Raw genomic sequence first — 20,693 nt, forward strand, 5'->3', positions numbered from 1 at the left:
TGTTCATAATTGCCCAAGCCTGGATATAACCAAGATTTCCTTTAGCAGGTGAATGGTTAAATAAACAGTGGTACATCCAGACTGTGGAATATAATAAAATACTAAAAGAAATGAGTTATCATGAAAAGACACAGAGAAAACTTAAATACAGATTACTTAGTAAAAGATGCCAATCTTAAAAGGCTACATGCCGTATAATTCCAACTATATGACATTCTGGAAAAGCCAAACTATGGTGAAAGTTAAAAGAGCAATAGTTTGCAGGGGTTGGGGGTGGGAGGAGAAGGGGTAAGGAGAGGGACGGATCCATGTCATTAGGTATTTGTCCAAACCGCTAAGATGTAGGACATCAAGAGTGAACCCTAAGATAAACTGTGGACTTTGTGTGATGATGACATCACAAAGTCAATGTAGTTTCATCCATTGTAACAAATGTACCACTGGTGTGGGGTGTTAATAATGGGGGAATCTATGCGTGTGTGAGATAAGGGGGTATATAGGAAATCTCTGTATTTTCTTCCCAATTTTGCTGTCAACCTAAAAATGTTCCTTAAAAAATCTTTTTAGGAAAAACTATATATTAAATATGTGCAGTGTGAAATTTTTGGTTAGGAAAATGAATTATCCAGCCTAAAATGTCAATAGGACTAATGTTGAAAAACCCTGATCTAGGAAGATGGGAAATCTAACTGCCAGAAGTGAGAAACTAAAACTTCCATTGACTGACTACTTGACACAACCGATTCAATTGTCATCTTGAACTGTATAGGAATCTGCACCAGAAAGTAAAAGTAGAGTCCCTGAAGACTAGGAAAGCTATAATGAAGCAGAGGCTCTGATGTACTTTACTAGGCAGAAGGGGGAGGAAAAGAAAGAGGAGAGCCACCAATAAATGAAAGAGTAATGGAACATTGATCACCTCTTTATCATGGATGGGGAGCTACTTCATTCAGCCCCAGCACTGTCAGGCAGACCCATGATTGAACCTGCACAGCTGCCTGGATGGATAATCCTGCTTAGTTCCCACCAGCAGCTCTGCCAGAGAAGGAGTGCTGTAGATATTGTGATATGGACCGGTGCTCTGGCTGAATATTTCTTCACTCCATTGCTGGTTCCAAATTCCAGACTCAGAGCAGAGAGTTTATCTTTCCCAGTAGATGGGGGCTCATCGTGGGAATCTTGGGAAGGCAAGATTCACTGGGAAATTCCTCCTGTTTCCCATACCACAAAGCCAGGCATTTGCAGGAGGTTTTGCTGAAGTGGCCTTGCTACAGGGCAGGGGGCACAAGTCTCACTGAGTTCCAGAAGCCTCTAGCAAGGTGAACATGCTCAATTTGGTGACAAAAACTTCTTTTTTTTAAATTGAAGTACAGTTGATTTGCAATATTATATTAGTTCCAGATGTACAACAGAGTGATCCAATATTTTTATAAATTATATTACAAAACATTGGCTATATTCACTGTACTGTACAATATATCCTTGGTGCTTATTTCTTTTATACTTAGAAGCTTGTATCTTTTGATCCCCCTACCTCTATCTTAGCCTGCCCCATTTCCCTCTCCCCACTGGTAACCACTGGTTTATTCTCTATATCTTTGAGTTTGTTTCTATTTTGTAACATACATTTGCTTGTTTTATCTTGTTAGATTCTACATATGAGTGATAACAAAGAACATTTGTCTTTCTCTGACTTATTTCACTAGCATAGTACCCTCTAGGTCCATCTATGTTGTTGCAAATGAGAAATTTTTACTATTTTTTGGCCAAGTAATATTCATTTATGTATGTATATACCACACCTTCTTTATTCATTCATCTATTGATGGACACTTAGCTTGCTTCTATATCTTGGTTATTGTGAATAACGCTGCTATGAACATTGGAATGCATGTATGTTTTTAAATTACCTTGATCAATGAAACTGCACATGATACAAAGGAATGGAATGATATCTGGTGTTCATGAATTGGAAGAATTAATGTTGTTAAAATGGCCATACTAACCAAAGTAAGCTGCAGATTTAATGTAATCCCTACCAAAATACCCATGGCATTTTTGACAGAATTAGAATAATCCTAAAATTCATATAGAACCATAAATGACCCTGAATTTCCAAAACAACCTTGAGAAAAAAGAGACCAAAGCTGGAGGTATCAGGATCCTTGACCTCAAACTGTACTACAAAGCTATAGCAATCAAAACAGTATGATACTGGCACAAAAATAGACACATAGATCAGTGGAACAGAATAGAGAGCCCAGAAACAAACCCACACACTTATGGTCAATTAATCTACAAAAAAAGAGGCAAGAATATACAGTGGAGAAAAGATAGTCTCCTTAATAAGTAGTGATGGGAAAACTAGACAGCTGCATCTAAAGAATGAAATTAGAACACTTCCTCATACCATATACAAAAGTAAACTCAAAATGGAGTAAAGACCTAAATGTAAGACCTGAAACCATACAACTCCTAAAAGAGAACATAGGCAGAACACTCTTTGACATAAATAGTAGCAATATTTGTTCTTAGTCTTTCTTCTTAGGCAAGTGGGACTTAATTAAACATAAATTTTTGCACAACAAAGGGAACAATGGAATGAAAAGACAATCTACTGAATGACCAATAAGGGATTAATATGCAAAATATATAAATAGCTCCTACAACGTAATATCAAAAAATTCCAAACAATCCAATTAAAAATGGGTAGACGACCTTAATGGTTATTTTTCTAGAAGACATGCAGATGACCAGTAGGCACATGAAAAGATGTTCAACACTGCTAATCAACAGAGAAAAGCAAGTCAAAACTACAATGATATCACCTCACACCTGTCAAAGTGGCCACTATCAAAAAGTCTGCAAATAACAAATGTTGGTAAGGGTGTGGAGAAAAGGGAACCTTCATGCACTGTTGATAGGATTTTAAGTTGATGCAGCCACTAGGGAAAACAGTAAAAATAGAGCCATCTTGCAAGTCTACTCCTGGGTATTTACCTGAAAAAAATGAAAACTTCTTTGTCTTTTTTGTCATTTGGAATTCTTTTGGATGTCCTGTGAGTTTTCTGCTGCAAAAGTAAAAACACTTTTCCTTAAACATGAGAGGTTGTGGATTCTTTTCTGCTCAAGATCACTGTGTGACATTATAGAAGTTACATCTCAGGGTTCTGAGTCCTCTGTTGCCAAATGCAGAAGATAAAGTCTTTGTGGAGCATTTTTTATGAGCACAAAGGAAGATGAAACATGATGAAAAACTAAGCCTTGACAGAAAGCTAGCTGCAAAACTCAGCACAGGGAGAGCATTCTCCAGAAAAGATCAGATTCTTCATCATTGTTGGAGTCACAATGCCTCACACTGTACCATGCACAGTGTAGTAAAGATAAAGGAAAATTCATGCAAAAGGGTAAGTTACCATCACCAGCTGCCTCCCTGGGAAGGTGAGTCATCATGTCATGGAGGACCCTTTCTTGAGGAGGTGATAGATATGCAGACATAGGAATGGAGGAGCGGGAGTAGAGCTGAATTGCTAGAAAGAAGATAAAGAAACAAAACATAAGGTAGTAGAGAACACAGGTATGGGGGTGGGGCCAAGAGAAATTTAGTGGCTGGCAGGTTGATAGCAAGAAAGGGGGAGTGATGATGGCTGCAATGTCTAAAGTGTGGATTATGAAATCGTTTGATTTGTAGTAAGTGATGAGACCCTTTTCTGGGTCTCCCTGTGAAATTCTAACACATGACTTGCTACTGATTTGTGAAGGGGACTACATTTGGGGGCTTCGAAGTTGCCCTGAAGTTAGATCTGAGGGTGCATGTGGAAGACCCGCCACATCTAGGTTGCACTGCATGAGAACACCCTTATCTTTCCACGCCGCAAGTCAAAAAGCTAGTAAATACACAATACATACTCAGATTCTTAACCACTAAAGTTCTGGTCTCATAATAATAAACATGTAGTCCTTGAGGGAAGACAGAAAAATGGGAAGTAAATTTAGATCTGGAGTGTTCTTACTACATCAACAACGACAAACGAAAAAGGAAATGTGTAAGATATGGATGTGTAAGTTAACTTGATTTTCGTAATCATTTCACAATATACACAAATATCAAACCATCACACTGTACATCTTAAATATACACAGTTTTTATTTGTCAACTGTACCTCGATACAGCTGAAAAAATAAAAGAACTTTAATTTCTTCAGAGAAACTTAAGATGTCACATCTATTTTTTTTTTTTAAAGAACAAGTGGCTATATAAAAGAAATAATATAAAAACAAGAACAAATCACTGGGCACTAAAAATATGGTGGCCAAAAGAAAACTGTAATTAAAAGTTTAAAAAGCCAACCAATGCCCTATAATATAGAGCAGAGGCAAAGAGAAAAGGAAAAGAAAGTTTAAGTCTAGAGAATCAATCTATCTAGAGTGTAACAGCTGTCTGATAAATGTTCTAGAAAGAGAGATTAGCAGAGGTGTTTGGAGAAGTTATAAAAGAAAAAGGAGAAAACCATTTCCTAGAACTGAAGGACATCTGGACTTTTCAGATTTAAAGTGTCCACTTTAAATGGTGACATGAATACAAATGACCTGAATATAAACTTATCCCCATGAAATTTCAAAACTCCTTCAAGAGTTTGTAATGACCTCTTTATCCAACTTTCCTTAATTATACAGTTTGAGTGGGCTATTTGTTTCTAGGACGATAGATAAACTCTGGTATAGTGTACAGAATTTCAAACCTAGAAATTAACACTCTTCTAAGCTATCAAGAAGAAAATACTGTATCATTTTGTTGTACACCTGAAATGAATATAATGGTATATGTCAATTATACCTCAATTTAAATAAAAGGAGAAAAGAAACATAGACTTATATATAGTATGTATGGCTATAAAAGAAGCTAAAAGGGTAATTAAATTATAATTTATAAGAAAATGTAATACTGTAACAGTGTAGTGAAATAAATAATTTGTCTCCCATATTAAAGAGGAAGAATATAAAAACTTCTAGAATTTACATTTAGAGTAAATGACAAACAGTGACTATGCTAAAAATCTGTACAATAGCCCTAAAGAGCTCCTTTTTACAATTTTGTTGATGTGAGTAATGGAGTCTTAACTACCAGAAATGACAGGTAAAACCAATCTCTATCTTTAGATATTTGCTTATTACACCTCTTGCATAAACTCTCTGTCCTAATTTAGTTATCCAAAGTGGTTGGAATACCTTCTCAGGATATGTAATTATGTTAATGAGCATTACTAAAAATTGCTAAAATAGTAACTTTTGAGTCTTTCAGCCCGAAGTATGGCTGTGAGAGCTAATCATAGATTCTATGGGCAGGTAATATTGTAGTTTCATAAAAGTGAACTGCAATCCAGAAAGTTCTTATACTTCAATTCATTCCAGGACACTTCTGCTGAGTATGCAGAGGCTCCCAAAAGATAACAAGCCACAACATCCTAGCATCCTCCTGGCCCATCACCCATAGACACCATTCGAATAGCTTTTTCTCCAACTTCCAGGATTCCTTTGTACCAGTGATGTCACTGCCGGGCATTTCTGTATTAGTTAAACATATATTGCAGTATTAATAGCTCAAGACTTTGGGTGACATCTTTTGAGCACATTGATTTTATATTTCCTTCTTTGGATAATTAATCTCCTTATGATAAGGACTCAAACTTATTGCAATATGTCTTATCTCCATAAAAAATTTATAAGAATCCCATCACAAAATCAAAACTTTAGAAAATTCCCCAACAATTAGTGGATATTTAGTATATGATAAAAATCAACTACTCAAATTAGTGGGGAAAGACAAAGTTAGTAAAAAGCAGTATTGGGAAAACTATATATCATTTGGAAAAACATAAAATTGGTGATCCTGCCTAGTCTACTCTTTGGACTAAGAAGGAAGAGAAAACTGGTTTAAATAAGTGGTTTCTAAAAGGAAAACAATGGAAGAGGTAGGCATGAAGAGTTGGGGTTCTCTTTTTAATATAAGAAAATTACTGAATATTACTTGTCAGTAAGATATATGTATAATTAGCTTTAAAGTAAACGGTAGCACACTACTCACATTACTTTCTGTTCATCTCTTAAGTATATCCTGGAGATTACTTTTTGTAGTCTGCAAAAATATCTCTTTTGTCTTTTCTATATGCATGGCTTTTCAGTGTAACCACAGAGTTGATAAGAGAAAACTTCTTTATAGACATATTCTGACTGATGAATAAAAGAAGCATGATGGCTTAGAACACCCTTTATGCAACCTCCTGAGAAGTAGGAGATCTTGGCGTGGTGATCAATGGCTGTTACATCACTCAAAGGGAGGTAAGAAAATATCATGGGCCTCCTGGCAACACCATCTCTGAAGCAGTCTTGCCAAAAAAAACATCAAACCTGAACCTGATCAAGCATCTAGATTTAATTACTGATACAGAAAATGCAGGGGACAAATTAGCATGTTAAAATGACATCTTGGGAGTTCTTGTCATGGTGCAGTGGTTAATGAATCCGACTAGGAACCATGTGATTGCGGGTTCGATCCCTGGCCTTGCTCAGTGGGTCGAGTATCTGGCATTGCCGTGAGCTGTGGTGTAGGTTGCATATGTGGCTCCAATCCTGCATTGCTATGGCTCTGGCGTAGGTCGGTGGCTGTGGCTCTGATTAGACCCCTAGCCTGGGAATCTCCATATGCCATGGGAGTGGCCCTAGAAAAAGGCAAAAAGACAAAAAAAAATAAAATAAAATGACATCATGGGGGCATAATCATAAAATCCGGATTGAAGAAAACTCTCCAACAAAAAAGGCCTGTTTCTTCAACAAAAGAAGTATCAATGACAGAAAATAATAATAATAATAATTTAAAAAACACAGAGAGAGGGAGAAGGTAAATTAAAAGAAATGTGAAAAATATGCCAGTCAATCACAATGCCTGGATCTCTTTTGAATCTATATTCAAACTGTTTAAAGATTTTAAAAACATTCCCATTACAGTTGAGGAAATGTGAACACTGATTTATTATCTGATGTCATTAAGGAATTATTATTAATATTGTTAGGCATAAAGGATGTATTGTGGTTATAATGATACAAACAGGTATTTATAAAATCCATAAATACAAGCAAATATTTATACATAAAATGATGGAAACCTAGTTGTTTCAAAATGATCTGGGGCATTGTATGGGTTGGAATAGCGATGAGGTAAGATTGGCCACTAATCAGTAACTGGAGAAGAATGGTTGACTGGCATCTAAAAGAAGTTCTTTTTTTTTTTTTTTTTTGTCTTTTTAGGGCCACACCCATGGCATATGGAAGTTCCCAGGCTAGGGTTCAAATCGGAGCTACAGCTGCCCACCTACACCACAGCCACAGCAACACAGGATCCAAGCCATGTCTGTGACCTACACCACAGCTCATAGCAATGCCAGATCCCTGACCCACTGAGTGAGGCTGGGGATTGAACCTCAATCCACAGGGATACTAGTCAGACTCATTTCCCCTGCACTACAACTGGAACTCCCTAGGAGTTTCATTATACCCCTCACGTATTTTGGGAGCTTGCACACAGCTGGAAAACGATATGGTATACATCCCTCTCTATAGGACAAGGACACATTTGTGTGTCTTTTCACCGTCATCTCATTGGAGATGTTATTGGGCACAGAATCCTCAGCAGGCAAGAAATTCTTTCTCCAAAGCAGAGGGAGACACATTATGCCCCATTTATTGTTTATTCCAACAGTTAAAAGAAGATGTGATTGACAAAGACCCTGTAAAGATAGCATATCTCTGTATAGTTTTTGTTTTGTTTTTCGTTTTTTTGGTCTTTCTAGGGCTGCACCCATGGCATATGGAAGTTCCTAGGCTAGGGGTCCAATTGGAGCCGTAGCCACTGGCCTACACCAGAGCCACAGCAACGCTGGATCCAAGCCATGTCTGCAACCTACACCACAACTCATAGCAATGCCAGATCTTTAACCCCCTGAGCAAAGCCAGGGATAGAACCCGCATCCTCATGGATGGGAACTCCTCTCTGTATTGTCTTAATATTGTCTTACCTATTCAAAACTTTCAAATACAAACAGAGATTTAGGACATTCCCCTGAAGTTTTGTTGTAAAGGGATTCTTTCTAAATAAGAAGCGCAAGGAACAACCTACTCAATTGCAGAGAAAAAGAAGGGTGTTGATTTTTCCCTAGCATTAAAAAACAAAGAAACAAACCACCACGCTGCACACTCATGGGCATCATACAAGGAAATACGCACAGCTTCCAACTTTCTTGAGTTCAAATTAAAGTTCAGGAATTGGAGAGAAGAATAGGGAGCATAGATCTTCCTGGATCTTCTATGCTTATAGCAAAGTGATCAAAGCATCTCAGTCAACAAGTCAGGCTTCTTTGAATATGGCAAGCCTTCCCTAAAATCTCAGAAATTTTGGAAGAAGGAGCAGAACAGTCCTTGCAAAACAGACTTAGTGGCATGCATGGAGCCCTGATGGGTAAGGAGCAGAAAAACCCCACTGGTCTGAAATTTCTGACAGTTGCACAGCCTTTTGTAGGTACAGATTTGCTGCTTTCCATAAACTTCTGAACCCAGAGTCAACTGGCTGGGGCTACTGAGTCACCAAAAGGCATATATATTCCCTTCTCTAGGCACTAATTATAACCCTATTCAATATAGACCATCATTGCCAATCTAACAGCCAAGGAGATAATCCTGTTTCCACACTTGGGTTGTCCCCTTAGTCACTCTAGGACCTTCATGACCATTTCTCCATTTTTTTTCTATGCATCCCACACTTTCATCAGAGGATAAATCTGACAACTACTTTCTTGACCTCTGCCCTGGAATCAAAGCTACTCAAGCAACTACTGCACTCCAAAATCTGGGGCAGGGTGGATTTTATTGTTGATGGAGAGATAAGGGCTCTTGTGGACACAATCTATGGGCCCCAGAATCCCCACTGTGTGCCCTCATCTCTGAGCGTATTCCTACCACCCCTTTCAGGGATGATAAATGGGAATGAATAGTGGGTGCAAGCTCCCCAAAACCCAGATAAGCCACAGGGCAAATATGATAAGCAGACAGTATGGTTCATGCCGGAAGCCCTGGATAAGCTAGACCTAATTCTCTTTCTCAGCTGATAATTAGACCAAACAGGGCCATTCCATTTCATTTCTGTGTCTCCAATTATCCTTCAGGTCCATCCGAAGTGTCAGTTTAGAGTAAAATTAAGTCAATTACTTTCCAAAAGTCCATCATGACAACCATTACAGAAAATGATAGCAGGCCTTATCCATGCTGTGGGAATTATAAGTTTGTTAGCCTCAAGGCTCATGGAAACAAAGAGTCAAAAAATTGAATGATTTGCTTATTCACCTATTCATTCATTCTTTTATTTGTGTGTGTGCATAAAACCTATTATGGCCCAAGTTCAGTCTTAGGAGATTGTACCTTTCTAATAATTGGTCCATTTCTTCTAAGTGGTCCATTTTGGTGGCATATAGTTACTTGTAGTAGTCTCTTAAGGCCCTTTGTGTTTCTGTGGTGTCCATTTTAACTTTTCCTTTTTCATTTCTAATTTTATTGATTTGAGCACCTCTCCTTTTTTTTTTTTTCTTGGCAAGTCTGGCTTTTCAAAGAGCCAGGTTTTAGTTTCATTGATTTTTTTCTACTGTTTTCTTCATCTCTATTTCATTTATTTCTGCTCTGAACTTTATGGGTTTTTTTTTCCTTCTACTAATTTTGAGCTTTGTTTATTCTTCTTTCTTTAGTTTCTTTAGGTACAAGGGTAGATTGTTTATTTCAGATTTTTCTTGTTACCTGAAGTAACCTTGTATTGTTATAAACTCCCCTCCTAGAACTGCTTTTACTGTATCCCATCAGTTTTGGATCAACATGTTTTCATTTTCATTTGTAGTATTTTTTTATTTCCTCTTTGATTTCTTCAGTGATCCAGTGGTTGTTTAGTAACACATTGTTAAGCTTTCACATGTTTGTGTATTTTATAGGGTTTTTTTCCCCTACCACGTAATCCAACAATCCCATTCCTGGGCATAAATCTGGAGAAAACCCTAATTTAAAAAGGTACATGCACCCCAATGTTCCCTGTAGCACTATTTACAATAGCCAAGACATGGAAGCAGCCTAAATGTCCATTGACAGAGGCGTGGATAAAGATGCGGTACATGTATACAATGAAATATTACAAAACCGTAAGAAAGAATAAAATAATGCCATCTGCAGCAGACTTGGAGATTAACATACTAAATGAAGTAAAATCAGAAAGAGAAAGGCAAATGTCATGTGATATCACTTATACATAGAATCTAAAAAATGATGCAAATGAACTTAATTACAGAACAGAAACTGGCTCACAGACTTTGAAAACAAACTTAAGGTTATCAAAGGGGAAAGGTGGCTGGAAGGGCTAAATTAGGAGTTTGGGATCAACATACACACACTGTTATAATCAACAAGGGCATACTTATATCACAGGAAACTATACTTAATCATAATATATTATTACAGAAGTAATAACCTATATGAGGAAAAATCTGCAAGAGAATGATATATATGTATATGCAAAACTGAATCACTTTGCTGTACACCTGAAACTAACACAACATTGTAAATCAACTATGATATAAAATTAAAAATTTTTAAATAAATAAATAAAAATCTTATGTTGCGTAAAAAAAAAATATATATTATGACCAAGAATAATCCTATTCTTTGCCTTCATGGAGCTTATAGTTTAGTAGAAGACATAGACGTGAACACAAGAATCACCCTACTAAATCCAGTGCTAGAGATGAAGGGAGGTTATGAGAATGTGATGTACAACTGAGAACTATTTTCTATTATGGAGCCCAAGAAAGTCTTTTTGAAGCTCCTGCTACAAATTGAGTAGGAGTTAACCAGGCAAAGAGGCATAGATGTGTCTTCCAGGCAGGTCTTCCCACAAACTCTTCTTTATTAGGGACAGAAAAGAGGACAGTATGACCAGAATCCATTAGTTGATAAGGAAATGGACATGAGATAAGACTTAAAAAGTGGGTGGGCTGGAGCCTGTAGAACCTTGTTGATAAGAGCTGAATGGATAGGATAAGAGATAAATGTGGTGTAACAGAGACCTCAGAAGCAGACATCAAGGTATCTAAATTCTGGAACTACTGGCTTCACTGTGTTCTATCATGTGGGTCCACCATGGCTTTGCAGGGCCCAGGGTGGGGACTTAGAGAGCACTGTATACCCAGGGCAGGTGTGGTCCCTGCACTGCAACACAACGGTGTGGAACTAGTGAAGGGAGATGAAAATGAGGACAAGTGGGACAAAGACTTTGAAGACAAAAGTCCCTGGGTTGTTTCTCAACCAAACCTTGGATGCCAAATAGATTTCTATACCACATGCCAACTGCACTGGAACAGTCTATGAGCCACCCAGATCCTCTCAACAACTCCAGCTCCCTGAGCTCTGTCCATTTGCGAAAGCTCCATTCCCATAGGTGCAGAGCTCTAGCTCCCCCTGCCTGTCATCTCGTCCCCTAATGCCCTAGTGGCCTCAGCCTTCCCCTGGGCAGTGTGCCAGGCTATATGTGACCCTCTTCACCCTTGCCCTGGCAGGAGCTAGAGCAGTTTGGCTCCACTGGACGCACGGAGGCTTTGGTTTCTTCAGTGGCTGCCTGGATTCAAGGAGGTCAAATATCACAACCTGGGCACATGGAAGCACTGAAAATCCATGAGGTGGACTCAGAGCAATGAGAGAGGAAGGAAAAGAAGCCAGAAGATTGCCTGGCTTCCTGTAATTGCCTGACCTTCCTGCCCTAAGATGAGCTGTTCTGACACAGTGTTTCCACATGTGCTCACAGAGATGTCCCACGTGACTCGTGACAAGCCGGAATTCTTGAAGAACTGTGGTCAGACTAGTAACACATCCCCTTTTATTTGGATTCTCCCCATGCTGCTTCGCTTCCCTTTATCCTTCACTTCACTTGCTGGGACTGCATCTCCCAAGAAAGCATTAGCATGTCAGCTTTGCTTGGCGCACTGTTTCCCGTCTTCCTGACACTGGCACTGCCTGCCTAGGAAGTGTGTTGAGAGCCATCTATCTGAGCTGAGCCTAGACCTGGTGATCAAGAGTGCTGTGAGCTGTGAGCCTCCCACACAAGTGAGAAAAGGTGCCCCATGTCTGTCACCTCCAAACTAGATCCTTCTATGGTTAATGTCAGCTCAACATCAGCAGCCCCTGAATACACTTAAGAGCACAGATAAGATGAAATCAAACTTGCCTCCAAACTAAAAAAAAAAAAAAAAAAAAAAAAAAAACACACAGTAAGGAAGAAATATTTGATGTTGGGAAATTGATAGCTAAGAGCAAATTAGGCAATCCCTCTGTGGGATTCAGCATGCTCTATGGTAGCAGCTGAAAACCAAACCAAGGATAAAACGGCTTCATGTATAATCCCAGTAATACTCAGACACCGTGTGCCAGGTACTGCAGTAAGATCTTCACATGTTCAATCTCACTTAGTCATATAAATTCTATTATTAAAACCTCATTTTACTGATTGAGAAATAGACCCAGAGAGACTAACCAGCCTAAGATCACCCAGCTAAGAGCTGAGACAGTCTGGCTCCTGGGTCCACACCCTTCTCTGGAGAGCTGTGCTTTTTAGTGGACCCTCTGCTAGCAGATAAGGCCTGACTTCCAGGCAGAAACAGACATATCGAGATAATTTATCTATTCCTAGATGCTTATACGCAGGGGGAGACTCAACCATCCCGTAGCTTGTCCCTTCCATGACTTTTGGAGTCAGAACTTTTGTTATCGAATGACTGGGGTCCCGCTGCTTGCCGCTCACAAAATCAATTACATATTCACAGATGGTGGAAAGGAAAGTTGCTTTTAGTCAGAATAGGGGCAATCTGGGGAAATGGTGGACTTGGTATCCCCTGAAAAACCACTTCTGAAGATTCTTCTTGGCCAAGAAAGCTTTTAAAAGGAAACAGAGAAGTAATCATAGTTGATCATTGAGATGGGGGTCAGAGTTGTCACCATCCTTCACTGCAAGCAGGCTTGTCAACCCCTCATGATCTTGGACTAGATGTTATCTTGTTCACACAGTTTGGTCACAGTTCAGATGACTGAACAGGAAGCTGGGGAAGAGACCTGGTCATCTGTTAATTACTTAGTTACTTAGTCTTCATTTCCACTCCTTTGATCTACAGAAAGAATGACAAATTAGACAAGGTATTGTGTGGTTAAAAGATTTGTAAGGTGCGCTTGGGATGGAGATGAGAATAGCTTGGAGGGGCCTGTTAGTTACAGGAGTTCCTGTAGTGGCTCAGCAGACACAAATCCAACTAACATCCATGAGGACGCAGGTTCAGTCCCTGGCCTTGCTCAGTGAGTTAAGGATCTGGTGTTGCCATGAGCTGTGGTATAGGTGAAAGACGTGGCTCGGATCTGGCTTTGCTATGGCTGTGGTGTAGGCCAGTGGCTACGACTCCTATTCGCCCCCTAGCCTGGGAACCTCCATATGCCAGAGGCGCAGCCCTAAAAAGACTAAATAAATAAATAAATAAAAGTTAGTTACAATACAGCTTTGCTAAAGTGATAAGAAAAGGGGCTTCCTGCTGAGGGTGTTTCCTGCAAAGAACAGCTGACACCTTGAATCAGAAAGAGGTAGATGCTGACCAAGGTAGAGAAACACGCTGTAGCAGTACTTGAGGACTGCTCTTATTTCACAAATTAAGAAATCCAGTTACCTCTAATATCTGTTAGAAATGCTCCATACTTCACGCCACATATTGGGGGATACTTGGAGACATCTTTTAACACACTATCGTTCATTTCCTAAGTTCAGTGGATGTAAATTCCCCCAGACCTTTTATGAACTATGGCTCCAGGAGTCTAGGGTTTTATAAAGGTGGGGCTTTAGGTGTCCCTATGGAATAAACATTTCACAGAAACAGTCTCTACAAACATAGCATCACAAGTAGTTTCTTGATGCTGATTAAGGTGGAGGAAGGGCTACTATCTTAATCCTGTCGGCAGGATCCCTCAGCACCACCAAAATGCAGAGATCAATGTGAGCCTCTCCCCAGCAAAGTCAACCTGCCAGGTCAAAGACAACCTCCACATTGGGAGGGACTTTAAATGGTTAATGCCCTCCCCGCCCCCATGGCTGCCGATTAACGTGGGAGTCTGATTAGAAATTAGATTCTCTGGGAGAGCTTCAACTTATAATTTAAGAACTTTTTGCTGTACAACCATTGCAAAACAATTACATAAAGATTAATTAGCAAATTCCCGAAACAGTAGTAAACAGCAAAGTAGTTTAATTAAAACCATTATCTCCAAAATCTGAACGTTAATAACAGTTGTAGCCCAGGGAGGAATAAGAGGCAAGCCGACTGAGAGTGGGGAAAGACGATAATGTCCTTTGGCGCCGGTACTCAGCCCATCCGCACTTTCACATCTGCTCTACTGCTTAATCACTCTTGAGGCTCTCTGGCCACTGAGTCTCACAAGGTTCCAGGCTCCTCCTATGGGCCTCTATGGCCATGGCCTTGACAGCCACTGCAGACAAATTTGTCGCCCTGCCTCCACCAAGAGGCTTTTAATCTTCAAAAGAGTGAGAGGCCATAGGTGGTACAAACAATAAGACTTTCTAGTGGGGAATTCATAAAATTTGGAACTGTCGGAAAACATCATGACTCTTGCCTTCGGAAGCAACTGATAAAGCTTACCCCATCCCAGACTGCTCTTCACAGACTCTGAATGAAGTGTTTGACAAAAGAGCCCAACTAAAACAAAATTTAACAATAGCACTCTTTAGAGAGCACACACACTGCACTGGGTTCATTTCCTTTGTGATCTTGCATTATCATAAGAACCTCACAAAGCCACGTTGCCTCTCTTCCCAAGCAGAGTAGCTCCCTTAGCCTAGGACATGTGGAGCCTGCTGTTTCCCACTCCAGGCCCATTTATTTCCTCTATATCAGAGGGATCCCCCTTGGTGGTGCAACAAGGGTAAACATTTAACTCATTTAAGGCAGACTCTTTTATCATTCTGTGAGCCTGGCATGAATTATAGCATAGACCTGACAGTGATTAATTTCTTCAAAGTGCTCCAGTACATGAACTTCAATTCAGAGAAGACTTGCCTTCAACCAGGACAGCCAATGTCTGTGCAACTCCACACCAGCTACCTTGAAGAGCTGGCTTGGGTGGACCTGGAACTCCTCAGGAGCAGGTGAGGGCAGTCCCCTCCCCCACCCCCACCCCACCAAGGCCTTGATTTAGATACTCTGTTGCAGGTGAGTGGCTTAGAAGCCACCTTCTGGTTCACATACCCATTCCATCCATGCCAGGTCTCCCTCACAGGCATTCAGGGACTGACATATTTATGTGTCCTCTTCCTAATAATACAAGGCTCCGCCCCACTCCAGCAGAGACAGACTGTCTGCCTGCAGCCTGGCTTCTTCTGCTTTACTCCAGAAGTTATGCAAATCACAGCTATTAGTATATCAGCCTCTGCAGATTTCAGATGGAAAAGGGGAAAAATGCTACCACAAAATCCCTGTGCTTGGCTAAAAGACCATAAATTTCCCCATTCTCCTCATTCACTCTTGTCAATATGATATTTATGCATCCGAAGCCTGGTTTTTAGTTATGTGAATATCTATAAAGGGGACATCAGTCTGTCAGCAGAAACCTCTGACTGTAGTCATGAAAGAGAATAAGGGACAAGCCTGAATCGAGCCTGGATGAAGGGGAAGAGGGCTGCACACACCAGGAGGCTTGGGTGGTAGTCTGACTTCAGAGGGCCTGCGAGGCAGGGGCAGGGGCGGGGGCAGGGCTCACTCCTAAGTGGGAGAGATTCAGCCTCCTAGTCATTCTGAGCATGGTCTGCTGTCCTTTGGGCTTACCTTTCTCTCCTTTCATTTATCTTGTTCACTAGGCAGGAAGCTTTCTGAGGGCAGGAGTTGTGTAAATTCACCTTGACCTTAGCTGCTAGCAATATGCAGGCACGGAGCTGGTACCCAGGGAGGGCACGGTGAAGCTGGGCACCTGCGTGTGCCTGCATCTCGGTGGGACAGTGGTGCTGCTGGTGCTATACCTATCATGGTCTGAAGGAACCAGAGGGTGTTTTGTATGATTAGTTGTTTGCATTTGTATTTTTGTGTTTGTTTGTTTGTTTTTGCTTTTTTAGGGCCACACATGTGACATATGGAAGTTTCTAGGCTAGGGTTCGAAACGGAGCTGCAGCTGCTGGCCTACGCCACAGCCACAGCCATGTGAGATCCGAGCCCCATCTGTGACCCACACCACAGCTCACAGCAAGGCCGGATCCCCAACCCACTGAGCAAGGCCAGGCATCGAACCTGCATCTTCATGGATACTAGTCAGTTTAATTTCTGATGAGCCACAGCAGGAACTCCCACCAGAGGGTTTATAATGTGACATTTTACAAAGGGCTGGGTGGAGGCGTGGAGGTCTGAAGGGATGTGGGGAACACAATGTCCCCAGTTCTCAGAGGGACATACTGTCTGGAGAGGAGGGACTCTGCCAACACAGGCAGCACAGCTGGGAGGGAGCAATAGGCATACAGGCTCTGGCTCCCCAGCCCCTCCCTCCCGCTGCCCTCCAGCCACTCAGGTTGCCTCCTAAGGTTGCCTCCAGACGCTCAGGTTGCCTCCTAAGGTTGCCTCCAGCCACTCAGGTTGCAGAGCAGGGTAGAGAAGCTCCTAAGGTCCAGTTCTGGGCAGGAGCCCCTGGAGCACCTCTGGTAAAGACACAATCTGGAGGGCGTAACAGACCACCGTGGTGTCCTGGGTCACACCCACTCCTCACCTCCCAATGTAGTTCCATGCCAGCTTGTTCACCTGGCACTGGGGTGTCCCACCCAATACTATTCCACTTTTTGCCCCAGCCTTGACCGGATATCTTGGGAGAACTTTAAGTATGTACTAAGAGGCAGCCCAGAAGTGTGGGCCTGACACCCAAGGGGACAGACCACAAATAAGAGGAAAGGGAGATGGCGGATAAATTCTCCTGCTTCCCATCTCTCAAGTGGATGATCCTGGAAGGCATCCTGGCAGGTCCTAGTGGACTTGAACCCTGTTGTCCACGGTAGCAGCTGTGATTGTACACTTCCTTGTCTTGTTCTCCTCACATCCTCACGCTCTCTGCCTGTCATCACCTCTAAATAAACAACCTGAGACTATGCCTTTGGAGGAACTCAACTAAGACAGGTGGGCTGGCTGATAAAGTGCATTGGAACCACAGATTACCTATATAAAGAAATTTTATGGCGTTTCCGTCATGGCTCAGTGGTTAATGAATCTGACCAGGAACCAGGAGCTCACCGGTTTGATCCCTGGCCTTGCTCAGTGGGTTAAGGATCCAGCATTGCCATGAGCTGTGGTGTAGGTTGCAGATACGGCTCGGATCCCGAGTTGCTGTGGCTGTGGTGTAGGCTGGCGGCTACAGCTCCGATTAGACCCCTAGCCTGGGAACCTCCATATGCCGTGGGAAGCAGCCCTTGAAAAGGCAAAAATACAAAAAAAAAAAAAAAAAAAAAAGAAAAGAAACTTTACGTTGAATTGCTACCTCATATCATACGCAAAAATCAACTCCTGATGGATTTAAGACTTCGATGTAAAAAGCCAAAGCTTGAAAAGTTTAGGGGCATGTATTTATGACCCTGGAAGAGGAAGAACTTCTTAAATAAGACACAAAAACTGCTAACCTTAAAAAACATGGATGGAAGGAGTTCCTGTCATGGCTTAATGGAAACAAATCCGACTCTAGTAAGCATGAGGATGCAGGTTCGATTCCCAGCCTCGCTCAGTCGGTCAGGGATCCAGCTTTTCCATGAGCCGTGGTGTAGTTTGCAGATGTGGCTTGGATCCAGCTTTGCTGTGGCTGTGGCGTAGGCCGGCAGCTGCAGCTCCAATTTGACCCCTAGCCTGGGAACTTCCACATGCAGCAGGTGCGGCCCTAGAAAGCGAAAAACAAAAAACAACAAGAAATATGGATGGAGTTCCCATTGTGGCTCAGCAGGTTAAGAACCTGACATAGTGGCCAAGAGGATGTGGGTTCAATCCCTGGCCTGGTACTGCCTCAAGCTGTGGCATAGGTTGCAAATGTGGCTCAGATCCAGAGTTGCTGTGGTGTAGGCTGGCACCTGCAGCTCCAATTTGACATTCCACAGAAAATACAAATAACGGAGTTCCCGTCGTGGCGCAGTGGTTAACGAATCCGACTAGGAACCATGAGGTTGCGGGTTCTATCCCTGCCCTTGCTCAGTGGGTTAACGATCCGGCGTTGCCGTGAGCTGTGGTGTAGGTTGCAGACGCGGCTCGGATCCCGCGTTGCTGTGGCTCTGGTGTAGGCCGGTGGCTACAGCTCCGATTCAACCCCTAGCCTGGGAACCTCCATATGCCGCGGGAGCGGCCCAAGAAATAGCAACAACAACAACAACAACAAAAAAGACAAAAGACAAAAAAAAAAAAGAAAATACAAATAACAATTATGACTTTACACCTAAGAATTTCTGTTTATCAAAAGACAACATAAATAAAGTGAAAAAGCAAGCTAAAACTAGAGAACATATTTACAATTCATGAAACAAGTGAAGGATTATTATTAAAAATATCCTAAGAGAAATCAAAAGAGAAAAAGTAATTTTAAGATATAGCTAAAAGAAGAGAATACCTAAAAGGACATAAGTATATCAAACGATTCTCAACCAATTACTAATCAGAAAAATGCAAATTTAGACCAAATGTGATTATTAAGCAGTTGAAAGCAAAGCAGTTGAAAGCAAAGCCAAAATGTCTGGAGGGATCTAATCCTGGCTTCACTGTGGGCTGGTTATCTGCTCTTGCTTATGTCACCTTACTGCTCTATGTACACAGCTTTCTCATGCATAAAAGCGGGCTAGCAGTAGTTCTTACCTCATAAGGCGGCTGTGTTAAATGAAAGAAGACCCGCAAAGCACTTAGCACATCACTTCACAAGCAGTAAACATGCAAACATTTTTCCAAAAAAATCCCCAGGCTATTCATGGATCATGGAATTGATGCTTAATAGGAGCACAGCATTGTAGGTCTTTATTCCACATGACCCCAAATATTGTTTTTAAGTAACACATAGGTGGCCCACATAGGAAGTAACATATTCTACAAGCAATGGATATATTAACCATGCTTCAGCCTTAAACAAAGAAAAATGGATTAGCTCTATGTAAATCATCATGATCAAAGCTATCTGAAAATAAAATTTTTATTTATTCCAAAGTGACTCCAACACTGCTGTTCTGGAATTATAGCAGAAATCTGGGAAAAGCCTAGGATTCAGGAGTTCACAACATTTTCACTCACATGCACACACAAAGGGAGGGCATTGCCAGGGCCTGTGCATCTAGAAAGGAGGGATGGGCAGCCCATCCCATATGGGCCAGTGGTTAAGAGTTTCTCCAGCAGGTGGTCATGCTGAAGACAAAGCAGAGCAGCTCCTGGTGGTCTCTTAAGGACAGCAAATGGAGAGTTAAGACATACTTTTTGCCTGAGAAAATCTGACAAAGATATTCATATAGTCATTAAATTTCTCAGCCTCAAGAGAGCCCTGTGAAAGGAAGGAGCACTGGGCTGGGGTCTGGATTCCAGATCATCTATTCTTGGGGTGCTCGGGAGGGAGGGTCCCCTCTAGCTCTCCATGTGGCTATGATGAGGCTCTGCAGAAGCAGCTGGCCCATGTGAGCACCAATAGGTGCCAGATACCACACTGAAGAATGGATAAACATTTTCCAATTCAATCCAAAGAACAACTCTGAAGGACACTAACAGGAACTAAAGGATTTCAAGAGTAGAAAGTGGTAGGGTTGGTCCTCAGACCCAGACTCAATGAAATGACGTTTGAGCAAGAGCTAGATAAAACCAGAGGATTCTATCCAATGAGAGGCCCAAGTAATCTTACCAAAACAGGTTTACTCTTGAAACTAAAATAAAGCAGTGTTCCTTGGGGTTCATGAGGAGGACCCCAAGCAAACCCATACAAGGTAAGAAAGGCCTCTGGGCAGAGGCAGGCCATGTGCAGCTGCTCAGTCCCTACCCCCGCCCCACCCCCATTTCTGCACCAGGGGCAGTATGAGCTTGGGAGGCTTCTGAGATGCCTTTATAGCATTGGACAAGTGAGGGTGCTTCTCCAGGCTCTGTAGCCCAAAGAGGGGGCTGCCTGCCAAAAGTAGCCCAGGTCAGCTGCCCTTGTGTCCTCTGGGCCTCATGCTTCAAGCCTTGAGCCTGCTCCATCTGCATCTCTACCCCACCCTAACCTATGGCTCAGGTGAAATCTACAGTCAAGGTCAAAGGCTAATTTTCAAAGTAACCTCTGCTTGAATTAATACCAACAATGTATGTGTGTGTGTGTGATTGAAAGTGGCAGTCCAGATCTGAAACAGTTTGTACAATGGCCTCAGGAGTGTGGTTCCTGCACTTAACGAGGCACCAACCTCCAAAGCAAGGTCTCTGCTTGAGGACCAGGGCAGATTGCATGAGTCCAGTCATACAACTGCTAGGCATAAACTCTGATTCCTGTTGAGCGTGGCCCACAACAGGCCAGGGAGCCCTCCTGAGGTGAGAGCAGGGGAGACACTGCAGCAAAGGACA

The sequence above is a fragment of the Sus scrofa genome, chromosome 6, assembly GCF_054392235.1.
Source record: "Sus scrofa isolate SSC_HxYL_T2T_F1_AM1 chromosome 6, Sscrofa_HxYL_maternal_Yorkshire_Landrace_v2.0, whole genome shotgun sequence".
Taxonomy (NCBI): Eukaryota; Metazoa; Chordata; class Mammalia; order Artiodactyla; family Suidae; genus Sus; species Sus scrofa.